This window comes from Nicotiana sylvestris, chromosome 12 (assembly GCF_000393655.2).
Source record: "Nicotiana sylvestris chromosome 12, ASM39365v2, whole genome shotgun sequence".
Lineage (NCBI taxonomy): Eukaryota > Viridiplantae > Streptophyta > Magnoliopsida > Solanales > Solanaceae > Nicotiana > Nicotiana sylvestris.
Genome location: NC_091068.1, coordinates 139,091,429 through 139,113,606, shown reverse-complemented (window position 1 = coordinate 139,113,606; position 22,178 = coordinate 139,091,429). Strand labels below are relative to the sequence as shown.

Here is a 22,178-nt window from a genome sequence, read left to right as displayed (position 1 = left end):
ACTTCAAAGGGATCTTGCATATAGGCCCGCGACGAGACCGAATGATGTCCCGTGGGCACCATGAGCATTGATGTATTCATGATTTTTCATTTGAGTCTGTATTTCCTTTTCCTTTAGAGTATGTCAGTTGTGTTGAGTCCGTGTTTTCTTTTAGCTAGAGTTTGTCAATTGTTTTCGAGTCTGTATTTTCTTTTGTTGAAGTATGATAGTTTATATTCGGAGCCTATATTTCGTCTTTGCATCAAGGTCTGTTAGTTTCTTTTGGAATTTATTAGTTTTAAGTCTTTGTAATCGAAACATTTGTTTTTATGAAAACTGAAAATGCCAAAATATTTTTATTATTTACATTCACACTTATCTCCTAGAACTACGCTCGGTCTGATTCATGCGAGGTCATGATACGTAGGCAATCTCCATAGGATTCGACCGTAAACAAAAGAAAAAAGAGAGGAAAAACAAGAGAGAGAAAGAAAAGAAAATAAAGGAAAATAAGAAAACCAAGAGAAAGAAGCAATGGAAAAACACGAGGGAAATGAGAGGATGAAAACAAAGAAAAGCAAAAGCCAGAATTTAGAAAAAGAGGAAAAGAAAGAAAGTTGCAAATGGAAAATCCGGGATGACGCAAGCGCCAATCAAATGCATGATAGAAACGGTTAACTGCTTGAGTGCATTCATTCCCCAAATGTGCGGTTACCAATTTGTTAAAGCCCTAACCACTAACAAGGTTGTTGTTGATATATTGAGTCCAGGTAGGTGGTTAGTTGATTGGCATTCTGGCAACTCACTCATACAATACCCGATCAAAAGACAAGCTGAACATGGCCAACCAAGAATTGGAGGCAAGTATTGTTGACCCGTCCAAAGAGGTGGAAGAATTGGATGTTAATGCGATGAAGGAAGAGATGTATAAGTTAAAGCATCAAATGGCTGAAATGTACCAAGCCTGGGCAAAGGGGCATCCACCACCGGTTTATCCCGCCAACCCTACTTATATCCCACCATCGGCCCAACCTCAGGAGTCTCCCACTGTGAACTCATCTCCAGTCTTTCCCCTCTACCAACAATGCCATGGCACCACTTCCCATACTTCTCAAGCTCCACCACCCAAACAAGTCCCATACCCTCCTCCACCAATCACTCCTATTTTTGTGGCACCTCCACCTGCTGCATTACACCAATCTTCCAGTGAACCTCTGTTCCAGACTCACGACAACCAGTATTATCCCCCTGAACTCACCTTCAAAGTTCCAGAACCATATTCTTACACCTCTCATCTTGATCTCCCGGCAGAGACCGAGAAGCCACCCAAAAATCCCGAACATGAGGAAATGATCAGAAAGGTCAAAAGCTTAGAACAATCATTCAGAGATATGAGGGGGTTGGGGGTCAAGTATGTGTGGCCTATAAAGATTTATGTATGTTCACAGATATTCAGTTACCAGCAGGGTTCAAAATGCCCAATTTTGATCTGTACGATGGGCATGGTGACCCGGTAGCACACTTAAGAGTATTTTGCAGCAAGATGAGAGGGGCAGGCGGAAGAGATGAATTATTGATGGCATATTTCAGCCAAAGTCTGAGCGGATCGGCATTAGAATGGTATACCAGACAAGATCACAATAGGTGGTACACATGGGACGACTTGGCTCAAGCCTTCACCTGTCATTTTCAGTACAATCTTGAAATTATCCCAGACCGTCTGTCATTGACAAAGATTGAGAAAAAGCCTGGTGAAAGTTTCAAAGAATATGGATTCCGTTGGAGGGAGCAAGCAGCGAGGGTTGACCCTCCGATGAAAGAAAGCGAGATGGTTGATTATTTCTTGCAAGCCCTGGAGCCCACTTATTTTGGTCATTTGGTGTCAGCAGTGGGCAAGTCCTTTAATGAGGTTGTAAAAATGGGAGGCATGGTAGAAAAGGGACTCAAGTCTAATAAAATCATGAGCTACTCAGCAATTAAAGCTACCATCCAGGCCATCCAAAATGGTACTGGGGTTGTACTCGGGAAGAAGAAGAAAGAGGATGTTGCGACAATTGAGTCGGGAGCTTGGGTCGGATCCAGGAACCTTCCATGTTACTACAACCCGCCTCGACCCTATCACCAAACTTACCCCCACACTCCATATAGCCCACCACAACACTACTACCCACCGCTAGATCCCCATTTTTCTGTCCATCACGCACAAACCTATACCCAACCTCCTGCTCATGCACAATGGCGTGCGCCATCTCCACAAAATCCATACCCAGATCCACAAAATACCCATCCACCCCCAAGAGCCTATAGAAACCCCCCTAGAACAGGTTTTCGGCCAAATCAAGCCTTTAAGAATGAGAGGTTGCAGAAGCAGAAGACTTTCACTCCATTGGGAGAATCATATACTCATCTATTCCACAGATTGAGATAGTTGGGTATGTTGAATTCGATCGAGGCTAAACTGCCAAATCCCCCTCCCAGAAATCTTGACCGCTCGGTGACTTGTGAGTATTGTTCAGGGGCCCCAGGTCATGACACAAAGAAATGCTGGAAATTGAAAACAGTTATTCAAGAGCTCATTGACACTAATCGGATTGAGGTCCAGGCCCAGGAGGCACCCAATATCAACCAGAACCCGTTGTCGGCCCATCATGAGACAAATATGATTGAGATAGTGCATAAGGGAGGGGAGCCTAAGAAGCCTTCGCAAACTGTCATGATGATTCGGGCTAGTGAAGCCAAGCCGTTGGAAAAGTCAACAAGTGAGAAGTCTATGGTCAAGTTGAACGGGGCAAATAATGAACCATTTGTGGAGGTCAAGAAGGGGTCCTCAAGTGACGTTGCAGGAAAACATGAAAGAGCAAAAGTGGTTGTACCAGGAGTGATGAACAAGCCTATGGTAATTGTGAAGGGTTCCCGCACAAACCCTGTCATTATCAAACCGGTAGCTCAATTACCGATAATCAACAGCAAGGCAGTCCCATGGAATTATGAACGAGTGACAGTGACTTACAAGGGGAAAGAGGTTAAAGAAGAAGTGTGTGAGACCCATGGTTTGACTCGATCGGGGAGATGCTTTGCCCCCGAAGAGTTGAGAAAAGATAAGACCTCCAAAGATAACCCAGTGTTGGTGAAGAAAGTTGTAACTGAGGAAGAAGCAGAGGAGTTCTTGAGAAAAATGAAAGTGCAGGATTATTCCATTATGGAACAGTTGAGAAAGACACCGGTTCAGATTTCATTATTGTCATTATTGATCCATTCAGACGAGCACCGCCGGGCTTTGATGAAGATCTTAAATGAGGCCCACGTTCCTGACAAAATCTCAGTAAACCACTTGGAAAAGATAGCTAACAAGATATTTGAGGTAAACAGAGTCACTTTTTCTGATGATGAGCTGCCCGTGGAGGGTACTGAGCACAATAGAGCCCTCTATCTGACGGTAAAATGCGAAGATTCCATGGTTACTCGGGTACTGGTTGATAATGGGTCTAGTGCGAACATTTGTCCTCTCTCCACGTTGAACAAGCTGAAAGTGGACGATGATAGAATTCACAAGAATAGCATTTGTGTTCGGGGGTTCGACGGCGGGGGCAAAGATTCAGTGGGTGATATAATACTAGAGTTAACCATAGGGCCCGTTGAGTTCACTATGGAATTTCAAGTGTTGGATGTGGCAGTCTCTTATAATATTTTGCTGGGGTACCCCTGGATTCATGCTGTCAAAGCAGTCCTATCTACTCTGCATCAAATGGTAAAGTTTGAATGGGATCGACAGGAAATTATTGTCCACGGTGAAGATAATTTGTGTGTTCCAAATGATGTCATTGTTCCGCTCATAAAGGTTGAAGACGACAAGGGACCATGGGTTTATCAGGTTTTTGACATGGTGTCGGTAGATAAAATTCCAGAAGGGAAATGCGTGCCAACTCCAAGGGTAGCTGTTGCATCAGTCATGGTAGCCGTTGAAATATTGAAAAATGGTTTTGTACCGGGCAAAGGTTTGGGTACATCTCTGCAAGGTATCGTACAGCCGGTTTCTCTTCCTAAAAACTTGGATACATTTGGTCTGGGGTTCAAGCCCACAGTCACAGACGTGAGAAGAGCCAGAAAAATAAAATAGAGAGCATGGGCCCTTCCAAATCCAGTCCTGCGTCTTTCCAGATCATTTGTCAGGCCTGGTACCAGAAAACGCCCAGTGACGACGATTCCCAGTTCGGTGGTTGATATGGATGGAGATTTGATGGAAAAGTTCAAGAGAATATTCGACGAAGTGAACACGGTGGAAGCTGGAGAGGGTTCTAGCAAGGCGGATGTGCAATTTGTTGGGCCCAGTGCAAAGATTAACAATTGGGAAGCTACTCTTCTCCCCACCAGGAAGGAGTTTTGGTAGTTTTCTTTGATTTTCTTTCAGTTTATCTGGATTATCCCAGGGTTGTAGTTCAGATTCTATGTTCCGTCCGTTTGGATGTATAAGCCTTGTTATCTCTAATTTCATTGAAATGCAATTTCCCTTTTTCTCCCTTCCTGATAATTTTATTTTTGTTTTTCTTTTCTTCCTTGTACAGTTCTTTTTATGTTGGCTTCAATGATATGACATGCATGCGGAATCTCCGGCCCAGTCTTAGAAGCCAATCTAATTCTGAAATAGTAATCTAAGAAATAGAATGTGATGTTGAATCGGAATATGACGAGGATGAAGCCTTTGAAGAGATTAGTAAAGAATTAAGCCATTTTGAAGAAAGGCCCAAGCCTAACCTGAATGATACAGAAGCAATCAATTTAGGGGACCAAGATAATGTCCGGGAAACTAAAGTAAGCATCCATCTTGAACCACAACTCAAAGAAGAGATAATTAAAGCACTGTTCGAGTTTAAAGATATTTTTGCATGTTCCTATGACGACATGCAGGGTCTAAGCACTGACTTAGTGGTTCACAAATTTCCCACTGACCCGACATGCCCCCCGGTCAAGCAGAAGCTGAGGAAATTTAAAACTGATGTGAGTGTGAAGATTAAGGAAGAGGTCACCAAGCAGTCGAGGCCAAAGTTATCTGGGTCACCCGGATCCCACCTGGTTAACCAATGTTGTACCTGTGCCGAAGAAGGATGGCAAGACCAGGGTGTGCGTTGATTATCGAGACCTCAACAAGGCAAGTCCCAAGGATAACTTCCCATTGTCGAACATCCATATATTGATCGATAATTGTGCCAAACATGAGATTGACTCTTTTGTGGATTGTTATGCGGGCTACCACCAGATCTTAATGGATGAGGAAGATGCAGAAAAGACGGCATTCATCACGCCATGGGGAACGTATTGCTATCGAGTCATGCCATTTGGTTTGAAAAACACTAGGTCAACCTACATGAGGGCAATGACGACCATATTCCATGACATGATACACAGGGAGATCGAGGTTTATGTGGATGATGTGATTGTAAAGTCTAGAAAGTAGTCTGATCATGTCAGAGATTTGAGAAAGTTCTTCCAAAGGCTTCGCAGGTACAATCTCAAGCTCAATCCTGCAAAATGCGCATTCGGTGTTCCGTCTGGAAAGTTGTTAGGATTCATAGTCAGCCGCCGAGGTATTGAATTAGACCCGTCAAAGATCAAAGCTATCCAGGAGTTGTCACCCCCAAAGAACAAGACTGAGGTGATGAGTCTGTTGGGGAGATTGAATTACATCAGCCGGTTTATTGCTCAGCTCACGATAACTTGTGAGCCTATTTTCAAACTATTAAAGAAAGATGCTGGAGGCAAGTGGACAGACGAATGTCAGGAAGCATTTGATAAGATAAAGGGATACTTGTCAAACCCACATGTGTTGGTCCCGCCAGAACCAGGGAGACCTTTGATTCTGTATTTGACAGTCTTGGACAATTCATTTAGATGTGTGTTGGGACAGCATGACATCACTGGCAGGAAGGAGCAGGCCATATATTATCTCAGCAAGAAGTTCACACCTTACGAGGTTAAGTACACTCATCTCAACAGGACGTGTTGCGCCCTAACTTGGGTAGCCCAGAAGTTGAAACATTATTTGTCATCTTATACTACTTACCTCATCTCTCGCTTAGATCCATTGAAGTATATCTTCCAGAAGCCTATGCCCATGGGGAGACTCGCAAAGTGGCATATTTTGCTCATAGAATTTGACATTGTCTACGTGACTCGGACTGCAATTAAAGCACAAGCATTGGCCGACCATTTGGCTGAGAATCCTATGGATGAAGAATACGAACCTTTGAAGACCTATTTCCCTGATGAAGAGGTAATGCACATTGATAAGTTGGAACAGGTTGAGAGGCCAGGATGGAAACTTTTCTTTGATGGGGATGCTAACATGAAAGGTGTTAGGATAGAAGCGGTACTTGTTTCTAAAACAAGGCATCATTACTCTGTTACGGCTCAGCTTCGGTTCTACTGTACTAACAACATGGCTGAGTACGAGGCATGCATTTTGGGTTTGAGGATGGTTGTGGATATGGGTGTCCAGGAAGTCTTGGTCTTGGGTGGCTCGGACCTTCTGGTGCACCAGATTCAGGGAGAATGGGAAACACGGGATTTAAAACTCATACCGTACCGGCAATGTTTGCATGATCTTTGTCAACGGTTTCAATCAATAGAGTTCAGGCATATTCGGAGGATCCACAATGAGGTCGTCGATGCTTTGGCTACTCTGGTGTCGATGTTACATCATCCGGATAGGGCTTATGTTGACCCATTGCATATTCAGGTCCGCGATCAGCATGCTTATTGTAACGTGGTGGAGGAAGAACTCGATGGCGAACCGTGGTTCCACGATATCAAGGAATACATCAGAATGGGAGTGTATCTGGTACAAGCCACAGGTGATCAAAAGAGAACAATTAGGCGATGGGCAAGCGGTTTTTTCTTCAGCGAAGGGGTTCTGTACAAAAGGACTCAAGACCTTGGGCTGCTGAGATGCATAGACGCTAGGCAGGCTACAGCTATTATGACCGAAGTACATTCTAGAGTTTGTGGACCGCACATGAGTGGGTATGTGCTGGCAAAGAAGATTCTCCGAGCAGGTTAATATTGGCTCACTATGGAGCGAGATTGTATCAGTTTCGTGCGTAAATGTCATCAGTGCCAAGTGCATGGAGATTTGATTCATTCTCCACCATCTGAATTACACACAATGTCTGCACCATGGCCCTTTGTTGCTTGGGGCATGGATGTCATTGGACCAATTTAGCCAGCAGCATACAATGGGCACAGGTTCATTTTGGTAGCCATAGACTACTTCACTAAGTGGGTAGAAGCTAAAACATTCAAGTCGGTAACCAAAAAGGAGGTGGTTGATTTTGTGCACTCAAATATCATTTGCCGGTTTGGGATACCAAAGGTGATCATTACAGACAATGGGACTAATCTCAATAGTCATCTGATGAAAGAGATGTGTCAATAGTTCAAGATTACACACCGCAATTCCACCCCATATCGTCCCAAGGCGAATGGAGCAGTCGAGGCAGCTAACAAGAACATAAAGAAGATACTTCGAAAAATGGTGGAGGGTTATAGGCAGTAGCATGAAAAGCTGCCATTTGCATTGTTAGGTTATCGCACTATTGTCCGTACTTCAGTAGGGGCGACTCCTTATTTGTTGGTATATGGCACCGAAGCAGTGATACCCGTAGAAGTGGAAATTCCATCCATTCGAATTGTCGCGAAGGCTGAGATCGATGATGATGAGTGGGTCAGAACCCGCCTGGAACAATTGAGTTTGATCAACGAGAAAAGATTAGCAGCAGTGTGTCATGGCCAAATATATCAACAAAGAATGGCAAGAGCATATAATAAGAAGGTGTGTCCACGGAAGTTTGAAGTAGGTCAGCAAGTTTTAAGACGTATCCTTCCACATCAGGTTGAAGCAAAAGGCAAATTTGCCCCAAACTGGCAGGGGCCGTTCGTTATAACTAGAGTGTTATCCAATGGTGCATTGTATTTGACAGATGTAGAAGGCAAATGTGTAGAAATGGCTATCAACTCTGATGTAGTCAATAGATACTATGTATGATTCTCTTTGGTTAATTTATATTTGTTTGTACTTGGCATATCTTTGAAGATGTGGAATGACGAAGGCATTTTATTTTGCTATCTAAAACACTTTATCCTTTGACACCCTCTTTGAGCCTTATTTATTTTCTTTCATATCCCTCTTTCGGAATCAGTAGCGAATATCAGAAATACAAGCGTGAAAGATGAGTAAAGGAAGAAGAAAAAGAGAAAGAAAAGAATGGAAAGAGAAAGAAAAGAAAAAAAAGAAAAAAAAAGAAGAAAAAAAAAGAAAAAAGAAGAAGAAAAACAACAAAAAGAGAAAAAGAAAGCAAAAGAGAAAGAAAAGAAAGAGAAAAGAGAAAATCACAACAACAAAGTAATTTCTATGACATGAACTACGTTCGACCTAATTCCTTTTAAGGATGCGTAGGCAGCCTCATGGTTCGGTCTCATCAAAATAAAAATCCAAAAGTCCCCAAGTAAGAAACTGGGGCAGAAGTTGTGGTTGTTGCAAGAAATTTGATGCCGAAAGTTGTAATTTTAAACCCATTCGAATTGTTTTGAGCCTTTTATACCTTTTCTTTCTAATCCCATCCAAAAGCCACATTACGGTCCAAAGAAAGACCTTCTGATCAATCTTCGAGAAATGCCAAGTTGAGCAGGTAGAGATGATTCATATCAGGGACAACACTCTGGTCCAAACAAGAAAAAGAAATCAAAAATGAGAGTCTTATTGGTGAAAACCCTCACGGGAACCGTAAGGCGACAAGATCCGAGAGAAATTAAAAATGAGAGAGGTCTGCTGGTGAAAGCCTTTCAAGGCACCGCAGGATGAACAAGGTCAGGATTTGGGTGAAGAAATCAGCTTATGGAAATTTCGGGGAGACAAAGTATGGCAACTGAAAGTTGATTGGTTGGACAGATTGGGCCGATTAATCTGAAATGAATGTCATGATCATTGGTGCCAGCTGCTCCACTCAGATAAGTCTCTTTTCCTTTTCCTCTTCAGATAGTCTTCCAGTTTTGGATTTTCTTATCCTTAACTCTGAAAGTCATTGCATTTCATTTCTTTTGGGTTTATTTCTCTAAGATGTTCCCAATGTCAGTTCTGTTTAAGCAAATAAGAAGAAATTTCATAGCTCACTACCAGCTTCAAGATTGCAAAGCACAGTATGGCCAGAGCATGCCAAAGATAGCATGATATAAAGTGGGATAAAGTGCCAGCAAAAGTTCCATCGGCAAAATGATTTAGTAAATTTCATGGGAGATGCAGGGGTTCAGTTAAAGGGGTCAGAGGTGTGAAACAACGGTTCGGGTATAGAACATTTGGGTCATCCAAAGTCATAGAGGTTGGAAAGTCAGTCGGAAAATTAAGCGGTTCAGGGCCAATTTGGGGAAGCCAGTCAAAACAAACAATGCAGTGGAGAGACCTTCAGCAAGAATGCCATCAACTATCCACCACATTTTAAACTGACGAAATTTTTCTTTGATTAAAACAGGGGCAGGAAATTTCGGTTGTTTCGGAGAAACCCTCCGTGGAGAAAGGCGATCACCAAACAGGTTTGATTTTTGATTTTTAGGACCCTCCTGGAAAATGGGACCTAGTGTAAAGTTCAGAAATAGCGTAATCTAGCATAAATGTATCCCAAAGGAATATAAGCAGGTTCAGAAGTTTGCATGTTCGAGATAAGATTCAATTAGGAGTTTCCAGGACCCTCCTGAATAATGGGACTTAGCTTTAAGATTTCGATTAGATAACGACATTTAGCGTATGTTCTAGTGTAGGGTAATATAATTTAGCCGCAAGATTATAACTTTTAAGATAATACTTGATTTTTTATTCTCATGACCCTCCTGGATAACGGGACTTAGCTTTAATATTTCAATCAGATAACAACATTTAGCGTAAGTTCTGCTGTAGGGTAGTCTAATTCATCCGTAAAAGTCGTCACTCTTAAGATAGGACTTGATGTTTGATTTTCAGGACCCTCCTGGATAATGGGATGTAGTTTTAAGACCTTCTTAGATAACAAGATTTAGCGAAAGTCCCCCCTTTAACTAGGAGTTTCAGGACCCTCCTGGATAATGGTATTTAGCTTTCAAATTCATAGAGATATTTGGTAACATGATTCAATTAACACTCACAGATGCACCTAGCACCAAATTGTGGCAGAAGTTTTCTTTTTTTTGTTTATTTTGTGGTAATCAGGTGCCCACTTGGAGAACAAGGGAATACATTTCAAGTTTAGCAGTCAGGAGCCCGCCTGGAGAGCAGGGAATAAATTTCAAGTCAGCAATCAGGAGCCCGCCTGGAGAACAAGGGAGTTCAATTCAAGTTTTAGCTTTCAAGTTCTTATTGAAGTCAGGAGCCCGCCTGGAGAGCAGGGAATACATTCCAAGTCAGCAGTTAGGAGCCCGCCTGAAGAGCAGGGAATACATTTCAAGTCAGGAGCCCGCCTGAAAAGCAGGGAATACATTTTAAGTCGGCAATCAGGAGCCCGCCTGAAGAGCAGGGATTACATTTCAAGTTAGTAGTCAGGAGCCCGCCTGAAAAGCAGGGAATATATTTTAAGTCAGCAATCAGGAGCTCGCCTGGAGAGTAGGGAATACATTTCAAGTCAGCAGTCAGGAGCCCGCCTGAAGATCAGGGAATACATTTCAAGTCAGCAATCAGGAGCCCGCCTGAAGATCAGGGAATACATTTCAAGTCAGCAATCAGGAGCCCGCCTGGAGAACAAGGGAGTTCAATTCAAGTTTTAGCTTTCAAGTTCTTATTGATATATGGTGATGTGATCCATTTTGCACTTACATGTTTACCCAGCCACCAAACTGGGGCAGAAAATTTTCTTTGTTTTTCGTCTATTTCATTGAAGTCAGGAGCCTGCCTGGAGAGCAGGGAATGCATTTCAAATTAAGTAGTCAGGAGCCCGCCTAGAGAGCAGGGAATACATTCAGGTTCAGCAGTCAAGTGTCCACTTGGAGAAAAGAAAAAAAAACATCTCAAAGTGTAGTTGGTAGTCAGGCATCCACCTGGAGAAATGGAAAGCATCTCAGATTATAATTCAAGGAGGCAACAAAAGGATTCCACCGGGAGAATACAAGTCAACAAGGCAACAAGAACAGCAAGAGCAAGTTTGAAGATAGAAAGGATTTTGTAATGCATAGATCATAGTCTAGTCTAGATTCATTTTATTTTATCATGGTGTAATAAGGGGATGCAGTAAGCAGTAGTAGCAACAACAACAACAGTAAAACCACAGTTTCATGGTAGTCCCAGCTACCAAAACTTCCCGAACTACACTTGGCTGATTCCTTTTCGGCCAAGGATACGTAGGCAACCTCAGAAGCAGGGTGCGGTCAACTCTTTCAAAAATGCTTCCCACGGAGTATTCAAACGGGCAAAAACCGCTCGTATACGCTCACTTTATCTTTGCATGAAAACTCTTCGTGTTTCCGGGCAAATAGGGGCAGCTGTGAGCACATGATTTTTGCCCTATATGAATTACTCTCATAAATTCAATACAAAATAATTTCTTTCAGTATTTGCAGTTTTGTGGATTTTTGTGGCATTTTATGTTAAATGTTTGCATTTGTGTGTGCATATTTAGTTTATTTAATTAACAGAAAATACAAAAATATGTTGTATTTTCATGTAGGATTTAATTCTACATTTTAGTATTAATTGACAAATTAGTTTGTTTTATAAAAATGGGAAAAATTACAAAAAATATAGTTTATTTTGCTCTTTTAATTTTAATTTTAATTTCGAATTTTGGTAGTTTTTCTTTGAATTTGGTTGTTAATTATTTGTGGTAAATATTATTTAGAGTTAATTAATGTAATAAGGATAATTTCATTAGTGATTAATTTAGGATTATTTTTAATTTTGATTTTAAAGAAACCAAAAAGAAAATTGAAATAGGAAATGAAAAGAAAAGGAAATAAAAGAGTTTTGAATCAAATTTTTTGGGCCTTACTTTATTCTCAATCTCCAAGCCCAGACCAAACACCCCTGAACCCGCCCCAGTCCAAGCCAGCCTGACCAAACTATGTAGTATGGGGGTGGGGCTATGTCGTTTTGAGTTTCATAGGTTTTGATTAGATCTTGGCCGTTCATTTTGTTCTATCTAACGGCCCAGAATATTTCTCCAATATTGTTTGAAATTGTCTGAATACCTCAGAGACCAATTCAGTTCACTTGTTTCATCTCCTCCATCTCAGAACCCTAGAAACGCCACCAGTATTCCCCACCTCGAGCCCGGCGGTGCCGCTACCAAACGACCCCAAATCGATACACCAGAACCCCCTCACTCCCCTCGTTCCAAATCCCCACTCCATTCCCCTCAAATACTGTCGGAGTGTCTCGAATCTTGAATATGAAAATTGAATCCTAGAAGCCAAATCCCAAACTTGTGCATGCAGGGTTATTGCCCCATTCCTCTGAGTTCTTTGGGTCGGTTTTGTCTCGTAATAACGTTGTTCGCTTGTTCTTGACAAAGAACAAACGATTGACCTTATTTGGGGACGAAATCAGAAGGTCGAGTCCCGGTTTCGAGCTTTTGGTCGGTAAGTTCTCATTTCCTTCTTTGTTCATGTTTGGTGTCATTTTAATCTCCGTTCCTCCTCATCTATCCTTCATTTTTTTTTCTTGTTTTCTTTCTCTGGTCACTTCAACTGAAGTTTGACCAAATTTTCTGGTTAAAGGATAAGTTATGCGCTTTTATTCCTCGTTTGCTTTATCATCCCAAATTCGCTTCTCTGATTTCTGTAGTTTGTTAAGCGCGGCTTAATTTCTGGTTGTTATTCTGTTCAATCACCTAGTTTAATTAAATTAGGCCCATAACCTGGTTATTTTCCTTTCATGTAGCTAGGGTAATTAGTTCATTCACGTTTGTCTTGGTTTGGGCTGCATTTAACCTAAATTGGGCTATGAAAGAATCAAAAGCCCAAGAGGGGAATTAATGGGAATCTACAGACCTATAGGGCTTGGAACTGGGTAAATTTGACCCATGTATTGGTCTGGTTTTTTAGAAGTAAATAACAGAATTTTTAAAGGGTAATGTAGGAAAATTTGTATAGGGAATCTCATTGTAACAGAACAGGAAGCTTCTAGGAAGCTGGGGAGGGAGCTGTTTTGAAACTCTGATATTTAAACTGAGGGTAGTTAAGCAAAAACAGAAACTGGCTAGGGATCTCTAAGCTAAAAGCAAATTTAAAAAGGGGTTAAAGGGTAAAAACTAAAATCTGAAAGGTTGCCCTATTGGCTTGCCCATAAAGGCACCTTTTCTTGCATTGAAAGGCAGACCCAAGAGACCTAGGAGAAAAGATCCAGAAAATTAAAACACTGCTAAGAATTTCAGAAAAACTACTGTTCTATTGAACTCTTTCTCTGAGTTTTTTTAGTTTTTAATTTGCTGAAGCCATTTCTGATTCATCTGGTGTTGAGATGGATTGAATTTAGTTGTTTTAAGTTTGGACTGAAACCAGCTGGGTTACTACTCGATTGAGACTGTTTTGTGGACTAGCTGAGCATCATTTTGGTTTAAAACTGGTTCACTGGTTGCTTCCTGCGGTTGATCTTTGTTATTGCTGCTAATTCTTAATCCCTGTTTCCTTCCATCTCCAGGTACATATCCTTGATTTAAGCATGTAAAGAATAGTTCGTGAAGTATTTTGTTGAAGAGAGATGAAGATTATGTTTTCCTTTTATCAGATGTTCTTCCTCTTTAGTTTCTTTCTCAGCTTGTAGTGTCAATTTCTTATCTCAGCATGCTTAACGTGAAGTTATGCTTAATAACTTTGAGTCTTATGTTGGAATTGTAATGGGGCTACTGTTAGAGTTACTGATTTCCATTTGTTCAATTCTCTAGGTTTTTTTATTGATAGAAGTGTCAATTGATTTTAGATCCATGTTGTGTTTGTGAGTTCAAATTACAAGAGTATGTTGTTAATTGCAAAGTTTCTATAGTTAAAATTGAGAATGCACGTGAAGTGGGATTGGGAGATTTATCGTGTTAAAGTGCAGCAGGTTTGCTGCTGATATGGACTCGAACTCGAGTCTGATTCCCTGATTTTGGGCCTGGGCAGTATATGGGCTCTTAAGTCTGGATTGGGCCTGGCTTTTATACATCACATATTCAAATTCATTTATGCACAAACCTGGGACTTGGTTTACTGAATTCAGGGGCACATTAGCTTAGTGTTGTTCATATTCACACATAAGTTCTCAAATGTTTAAAGGGTTGTAAGCAAAACTTGAGTTTAAAATCAGATTTGAAAACTTGTGAGTTTGGTTTTAATACTTGCACTCGTTTTTTTCTCAGAAAGCTTAAGGTCGTGTAGTCTTATTAAATGGTGGGCAACTTGTACACATATTTTAGTAACATAATCGAAATTTTTAAAGCATGTCTTGACCTTTGAATGTAATTCTCATATGTGCCATGAGTTTTAATATTTGTTTCAAAGTTAGAAGTTGTATGAATGAATTACTGTTGCATCAATCTGGCACCAATGTGGTTCTCCCCAGGACTGCATATTCCTAGCTTTCCGTTGGGTGTTGAATTTCTTTGCAATTGGGCATTGGGCCTCAAGCCAGGCCCAAGCTTTGAGAAAAATGAGGACGGATTAAGTTTCGCCTAATGCTGGCATTGTGACTAATAATCTGAATTTGAGCATCAACTTAGGAATAGTTATAATTTCTTTAAGCCTTATTTCATTATTTTAGTTACTGGAGGTGAGCCAATATTAGATAACGAAAATAGCTTATGGCCCTCAAACATCTAGTTTTGATATCCTTTAAATTGGGGTTGAGGTGCGCCGTGCCAAATAAAATTTTAAATGCATGGCCCTCATTTAATTAATGTGTTTGCTCTTTAGAAATCGAGGTGTGCCATTTAGCGAATTTTTCATGGCCCTCGCAAAGTTAAAAACGCGTAGTTGCTTTAGGCGCGTTATTTTAATAATATTACTTTCCTAAACTCGGGTGTGCATTTCATGCGACCCAAATCCAAATCTCAACAACGTTAAATAAAATGTGTCTCGGACTGCGGGCGCATTTCATGTGGCGTGGTCCAAAGACGTGTTTCAGATGACGTTGAAATCTTCCTTACAAATAATTAAAAGCGATTTTCAAATTAAAATGCACATAGCTTTAAAAGTGTATTAGAATCAGATAATTAAGCTAATTGTAACAGTTGAGCGACCGTGCTAGAACCACGAAACTCGGAAATGCCTAACACCTTCTCTCGGGTTAACAGAATTCCTTACTCGGGTTTCTGGTTCGCGGACTGTTAAACAGAGTCAAGCTTTTCCTCGATTCGGGATTCAACCGGTGACTTGGGACACCATAAATCTCCCAAGTGGAGACTCTGAATCTTTTAACAATAAATTCCATTTCGATTGTCACTTTAATTGGAAAAACTCCCTTATATACTCCCTTCTGGGGGTGAGAAAAAAGAGGTGTGACAACTGTTATCCACATCATCTGTTGTAGATATAAATTTATTAACTTTAATTAGGATTGTCCCATATTGATAAATCATTAATTAGTTTAACTAAGGATTAACTCATTTTTGGTCAAACAATTTGGCGCCGTCTGTGGGGACTTCCTAGTCAAAATCTTAGTGTTTCTAGATCTAAAAAAACACGACATAAAAATTTCTTTTTTCTACGTGCACATTCTAACATGATAGGTAATGGAGACGAAAGATTAAAGGTAGTGGCAGGCCTTACTGTTAACCTCCTAAACACCATCAACGAGGTTGACGGAACAGACGAGGAGAATGTGACACCAAACGCTTCCCCTAGACGAAGCGGTTCACCCCTCCCTCACGGCAGCATCACAACCTCCCATAGAAAAGGGGCCTCTACGTCTATAGCGGAAGAGGCACCACCAGCAGTGAAAAAGCTACTAAAAGCATGGCTAACGAATACACTGACCAGCATACTCGACAAACCCGCCCAAAAGGCAAGCAAGGGGGATGTACGAGTCGGCATCACATCAGCAACCGATGAGCAGCACGACCCTCCTCCTGTGACAGGTATCACTCACACTGTTGATGATGTAAGTAATAACACCCTTGCAGCCATTCTAAAGAAAATGGAGGAGATGGATAATGAGAACAAAGTGCTCTGCAACCAAATGAAGGATCACCAAGAAAGAGTAGACAAGATATCGGGCGCCCCAAAGTTGTTGCCAAAATGGGATGTCGGACGGTTCGTGGAACAACCGTATAGTGACGAGGCTGCGCCACATGCTATACCTAAAATATTCAAAATGCTTCCATACCTGAAGATATATGACGGCACGACAGACCTTGAGGATGATGTCGCCCACTACGTCACCGCCGTGAAAGTCAACGACCTCGCCAAAGAACAAGTATCATCCATATTGCTAAAGAAGTTTGGTGAAACCCTAATCAGGGAAGCATTGATGTGGTACTCACAATTATCTGCGTTGTCCATAGAAACATTTGAAGAAATGGCCGACAAGTTCGTCACCGCCTATGCCGGGGCTAAGAAAGAACATGCAAGGGTAAATGATATTTTCGCCATTAAACAGTCACCCAATGAGGGACTCAGAGACTTCTTCGCCCGATTTAACCATGTTAGAATGACTCTTCCAAATGTGTCGAAGGGAATGGCGGTAGCAGCTTTCCAAAATGGGCTAAATAGGAGCGGTTCGCAGGCGACCAGGAAATTATTGAGTCGACTAATGAAATACCCCTACCACTTGGGATGAGATACACAATGCCTATTGTGACGAGGTGCGAGATGACGAGGACGACCTCAACGGACCAACCCAACTGTTGACATCGGTCCAAATGGAGTCGAGAAAAGATCGTAGAAATGATAGCAGAAGGGACCATACAGGTCCGCGCCTCAACCGTGAAGGACACCAATCATATGTCAAAACTGCCATCATACCACCCCCTCCCCCTGCCATGGTGATGGTCTATCCAGTCCGCATACAGGGACTCACCGAAACGAAAGAGGTATGCCTCCACTACTATCTGCTCACAATTTTTGTGTTTCTCCTTCAGAGATAGTCTACGCCCTGGAGAAGCTCGGCCCAAAGGTGAAATGGCCACAAAAGATGAAGTCCGACCCAAATACCAGAAAGTCGAATGCCCTCTGCGAATTCCACCAGGAATGAGGTCACAAGACCGAAGACTGCATCGCCTTAAGGCAAGAGGTAGTGAACATGCTCCACCAAGGGCATTTGAGAGAACTGATGAGCGACCAAGGAAGGGCGACCTTTTCTCGAGGACAAAAACAACATCAAATCCCCTCGCCACCCTCCCCAGCTCGGACCATCCAAATTATCGTCGGTGGAGGCGACGATACGGCAATCAACAACGTAAAGTTCACAACCACCCATAAGTTGAAGCGATTAATCACCTATGAATGGTATGCCGACCTCGAAGAAAGTATCATCTTCGACGAGTCGGATACCCACGGTTTGACCTTCCCTCACTGTGATGCTCTTGTTATTACTTTGCACATTTCAGATACTGATGTAAAACAAATTATGGTAGACGACGGAAGCGGCACGTGCATTATCCACCCTCTAGTTCTCACACAAATGAGGCTCAAAAATAGAATAGTGCCACGCTGCATCACACTAACAGGTTTTAATAATGCAGTTGAGCGGACTTCCGGTGGTATCACTCTAGAAGCTACGTTCCACATTATGGATCAAGATACGGCGTACAATGCTATCATAGGACGGCCTTGGATACACGCCATGAGGGCCATCCCATCCAGCTTATATTAGGCCATCAAGTTTCCACCCCGTGGGGAGTATTCAGCATCCACGATGAACAGAACATGGCCCAAGAATGCTACAGCATCGCCCAAGACTGCACATACACTCAACAGTTAGAGGGAAAAGGCACAGAAGCATAGCAATTACCGAGGTTGAGGCATGACGGTGACGAAGGTAAAGATGTCATCAAGGACCCCGAAGTCGTGGAGGCTACGGGATCAACCGTGGAAGACCTCTACCTCGTAACTTGGAAATTGTTAAAGTGTGGCATGGTTGTGGTCGGTCAGTAACCTCATGCATTAAGTATCTCGACAACTGGTCGTGGTCGAGGTCAGGCAGTAGACTCAAAAATAACGATTAGTTTATATTGGAGTCCACAAGAGGGAATAGTCCAGTGAATATTCTCTCTATTTGTACTTTAGAGTTCCTATGGAATATCCCATATAAATAGAAAGAAAGAGGGAGAAAAGGGGAGATTCGATATGATTAGAACACTTGTAAAAGGATAAGCTCTCAGATATAATACAAAGAATTACTTTTTATTAAGATTGATCCTATTGGTGAACTATTTTATTGTCTTTTCCATCAGATCCAAGAAGGTGCATAATCTTCTATCTCACTCATGTTATTCATCCTTGTCAGGGGAAGGAATCCCTCACCCTCTTCAATATTGGGCGACTCTTGCTCTCTATTTATATTTACTGTCCTTAATGTTATTTATTGCTTGCTCTTTCTACATAGCATAACACTTGGTTATATTTATTACCCACATCTCATTTTGAATATACTGTTATCCATATCATCCGTTGTAGATATATAATTATTAGCTTTAATTAGGATTGTCTCACCTTGATAAATCATTAATTAGTTTAACTAAGGATTAACTCATTTTTTGTCAAACAAATACGTCACTACCTCATCTGGTATCTCATGGTTCTACAACAACAACAACAACGACCCAGTATAATCCCACAAGTGGGGTCTGGGGAGGGTAATATGTACGCAGACCTTACCCCTACCCCGAAGGGTAGAGAGGCTATTTCCAGGAGACCCTCGGCTCAAAAAAAGCAACAGGAACCGATATATTAGTACCATAAAAATGCATAATACAATAACAACAATATAAGAGATATGAAATACAGAATACGAAATACGAAATAAATGGCTTGTATAGTAAAACTAGCACGTAAAGCCCTACATCAATAGACAACCAATGACATTCTTAGTCTAAATCCTAACTAGCTAGTCTCACTCTATTGTGCTGTAGAAATATTCACAACTTTCCCCTAACCTACAACCTTAATGCTCGACCTCCATAATTCCCTGCCAAGGGCCATGTCCTCAGTAATCCTAAGTCGCGCCATGTCCTATCTGATCACCTCTCCCCAATACTTCTTAGGTCGCCCTCTACCTCTCCGCGTGCCCACTACAGTCAGTCGCTCACACTTCCTCACATGTGCATCGGTGCTCCTCTTCTGAATGTGCCCTAACCATCTGAGTCTTACTTCCCGCATCTTGTCCTCCATGGGGCCACGCCCACCTTCTCTCGAATATCTTCATTCCTAATCTTACCCATCCTTGTATGCCTGCACATCCACCTCAACATCCTCTTCTCTGCTACTTTCATCTTCTGGATGTGTGAGTTCTTTACCGGCCAACATTCAGTTCCATATAACATGGCAGGCCTAACCATTGCTCTATAAAACTTACCTTTTAGTAACGGTGGCACTTTCTTGTCACACAAGACTCTCGACGCTAACCTCCACTTCATCCACCCCACCCCTATACGGTGTGTGACATCCTCGTCAATCTCCCCGATCCCCTGAATAACCGATCCAAGGTACTTGAAACTACCCCTCTTGGGAATGACTTGAGAGTCAAGCCTCACTTCAACTCCCGCTTCCGTCGGCTCAACTCCAAATTTGCACTCGAGGTATTCCGTCTTCGTCCTGCTCAACTTGAAACCTTTAGACTCAAGAGCATGTCTCCAAATCTCTAGCCTCTCGTTGACGCCGCCTCGTGTCTCGTCAATTAGAATAATGTCATCAGCAAATAGCATGCACCATGGCACCTCCCCTTGAATATGATGAGTCAGTGCATCCATCACCAGGGCAAATAGGAATGGGCTGAGCGCAGACCCTTGGTGCAACCCCGTAATAACTGGAAAGTGTTCAGAGTCGCCTCCTACTGTCCTAACCCGAGTCTTAGCTCCAGCATACATGTCTTTAATCACCCTAATATAGTCAACCGGGACCCCTTTATCCTCTAAGCAGCTCCATAAGACCTCCCTAGGAACCCTATCGTACGCTTTCTCCAGATCAATAAACACCATGTGGAGATCCTTCTTCCTATCCCTGTACTGTTCCACCATCCTCCTAATAAGGTGGATAGCTTCTGTGGTAGATCGCCCCGGCATGAACCCGAACTGGTTGTCTGAAATAGACACCGTCCTTCGCACTCTCATTTCTACCACTCTCTCCCAAACTTTCATGGTATGACTTAGTAATTTGATGCCCCTATAGTTGTTACAGCTCTGGACATCACCTTTGTTCTTATACAACGGGACCATTGTACTCCACCTCCACTCTTCAGGCATCCTATTAGTCTTGAATATAACACTAAACAATGCAGTAAGTCATTCCAAGCCTGCTCTACCCACACACCTCCACAGTTCAACCGGAATTTCGTCTGGCCCGGTAGCTCTGCCCCTTCTCATCTTACGCATTACCTCCATGACTTCATCGATCTCAATGTCCCTACAATTACTTAATTCATGGTATCTCATGGCTCTCAATAGCAGATTTATTCAAGACGTTAAGTGTGTTGAAAACTAAGCTCACATAGAATTATCCTCAACATTACATTGTAAGTGAAATTGTATAGACGTATATCGACATCCTCACCATATAGCACCCCGTCCTTCGAGTTTATATAACGACAGTCATATCGATGAATATCCGTGAGGCCAACAACTATTTTTCTAAATCTCTTTGTATAATTGTCCTCAAAATAAATATATGTGCCAAGTCTTGGATGCACTTTTCACATATCGTCGTCATTGTCTTTGAAAATCTTTGAATTGTTGCACAAGCTCTCATCGATTTATATTTGTTCGTCAAATTTTGTGTTTGAGAAAAGCTACATGTTGTATAATAGTCTATATGTTTCATATTATTTTATATGTTTACTAAGGCCGACTTGAAAAAGATATAGTAAAGAGTTAAAACCAGACTTTAATAAGTTTTTTTGAACTTATTATGTATGTTTTCGTCTGAATGTGTAGTGGTTTAGCCATTTTTCGTGCATTTTTACCATTCACAAAGACACATGTAATATTTTAAAAAATATTCAAGGATAATTTATATTTAATTTTTTGAAATTCTATCGCCTAGTAATATCAATCTTCTTACCACTAAATGTCAAAAATAATTCACTATATCTCGAATAGTTCAAATTTATTTTGAAGCAAAACCATAGCTTCGTACATTTATTTTTAACTGTCATGTCTAGTATTTCTATACATTGATTATACACATATAATATATAGATTATGTTTATATTATACATTCACTGCTTATTTTCAGTTTAAGCGGCTGGGTGGTGGCTATTTGGGTTAATTCTTCAAAACTTTATTGTTGATATGAAAGTAGAATCCTTGTGTGAAGTGTTGGACACAGCCTTGGATATATCTGAAAATAATGAAAATAGTTATTGTTTGTTTTTTCTAGCGATATACATAGTTTATACATTGATTATACATAATTATACATATATAATGCATGAATTATGCTTATATTATACCTCCACTGCCTATTTTCGGTTTAAGCAGTTGAGTGGACGGTTATTTGGATTAATTCTTCAAAAAATTTAGTTGATATGAAAGTACCTTATGTTAAGTTATATCTGAAGATAATGAAAAAATAAAAATAGAAAAAGCTAAGCTACCAAGCGTGAGTTCAAATATTAGAAAAGGAATAAAAAGGAAAATATTTTTGAGAACTACATAAAGTTTTAGACAAAAGGAAGATTGGTTTTATTTTTAAAAATACATATATGCTGGCTATGGGGTTCGAACCCATGCGCACTTATGTGCAGAAGATCTTAAGTCTTCCCCCTTAACCTCTCGGGCAAACCAGCTCTTCTTCTTTGTTTTGTTGCTAAAATTATTTTAATGTTTATCAGTTAATTTTTTATTTATATTTTGAAATCTTCCTGTGTGTATATGTTTGTTTCGTTTGGAGGTTTGTCTTACTAACAGAGAACTACTCTTTTAGATGTTCATTTAACTATAACTACCAATTTGGAGATTGACTTGTTGAGTAATTTTAAAAGTTTTTTTTTTTTAAATGAGGAAAAGAAGAGAGATAAAACTTCGAACTAAACTATTTCAATAACTCGCTTTTCATTTCTTATT

General features: G+C 41.1%; 1 non-coding gene across 1 annotated transcript; it reads right to left on the bottom strand.

Annotated features, from left to right (window-relative positions):
* Positions 1 to 21,818: 21,818 nt before the first annotated feature.
* Positions 21,819 to 21,901, bottom strand: TRNAL-UAA (transfer RNA leucine (anticodon UAA)). The gene has a single exon. It is a non-coding gene; the product is annotated as a tRNA-Leu (tRNA).
* Positions 21,902 to 22,178: the final 277 nt, after the last annotated feature.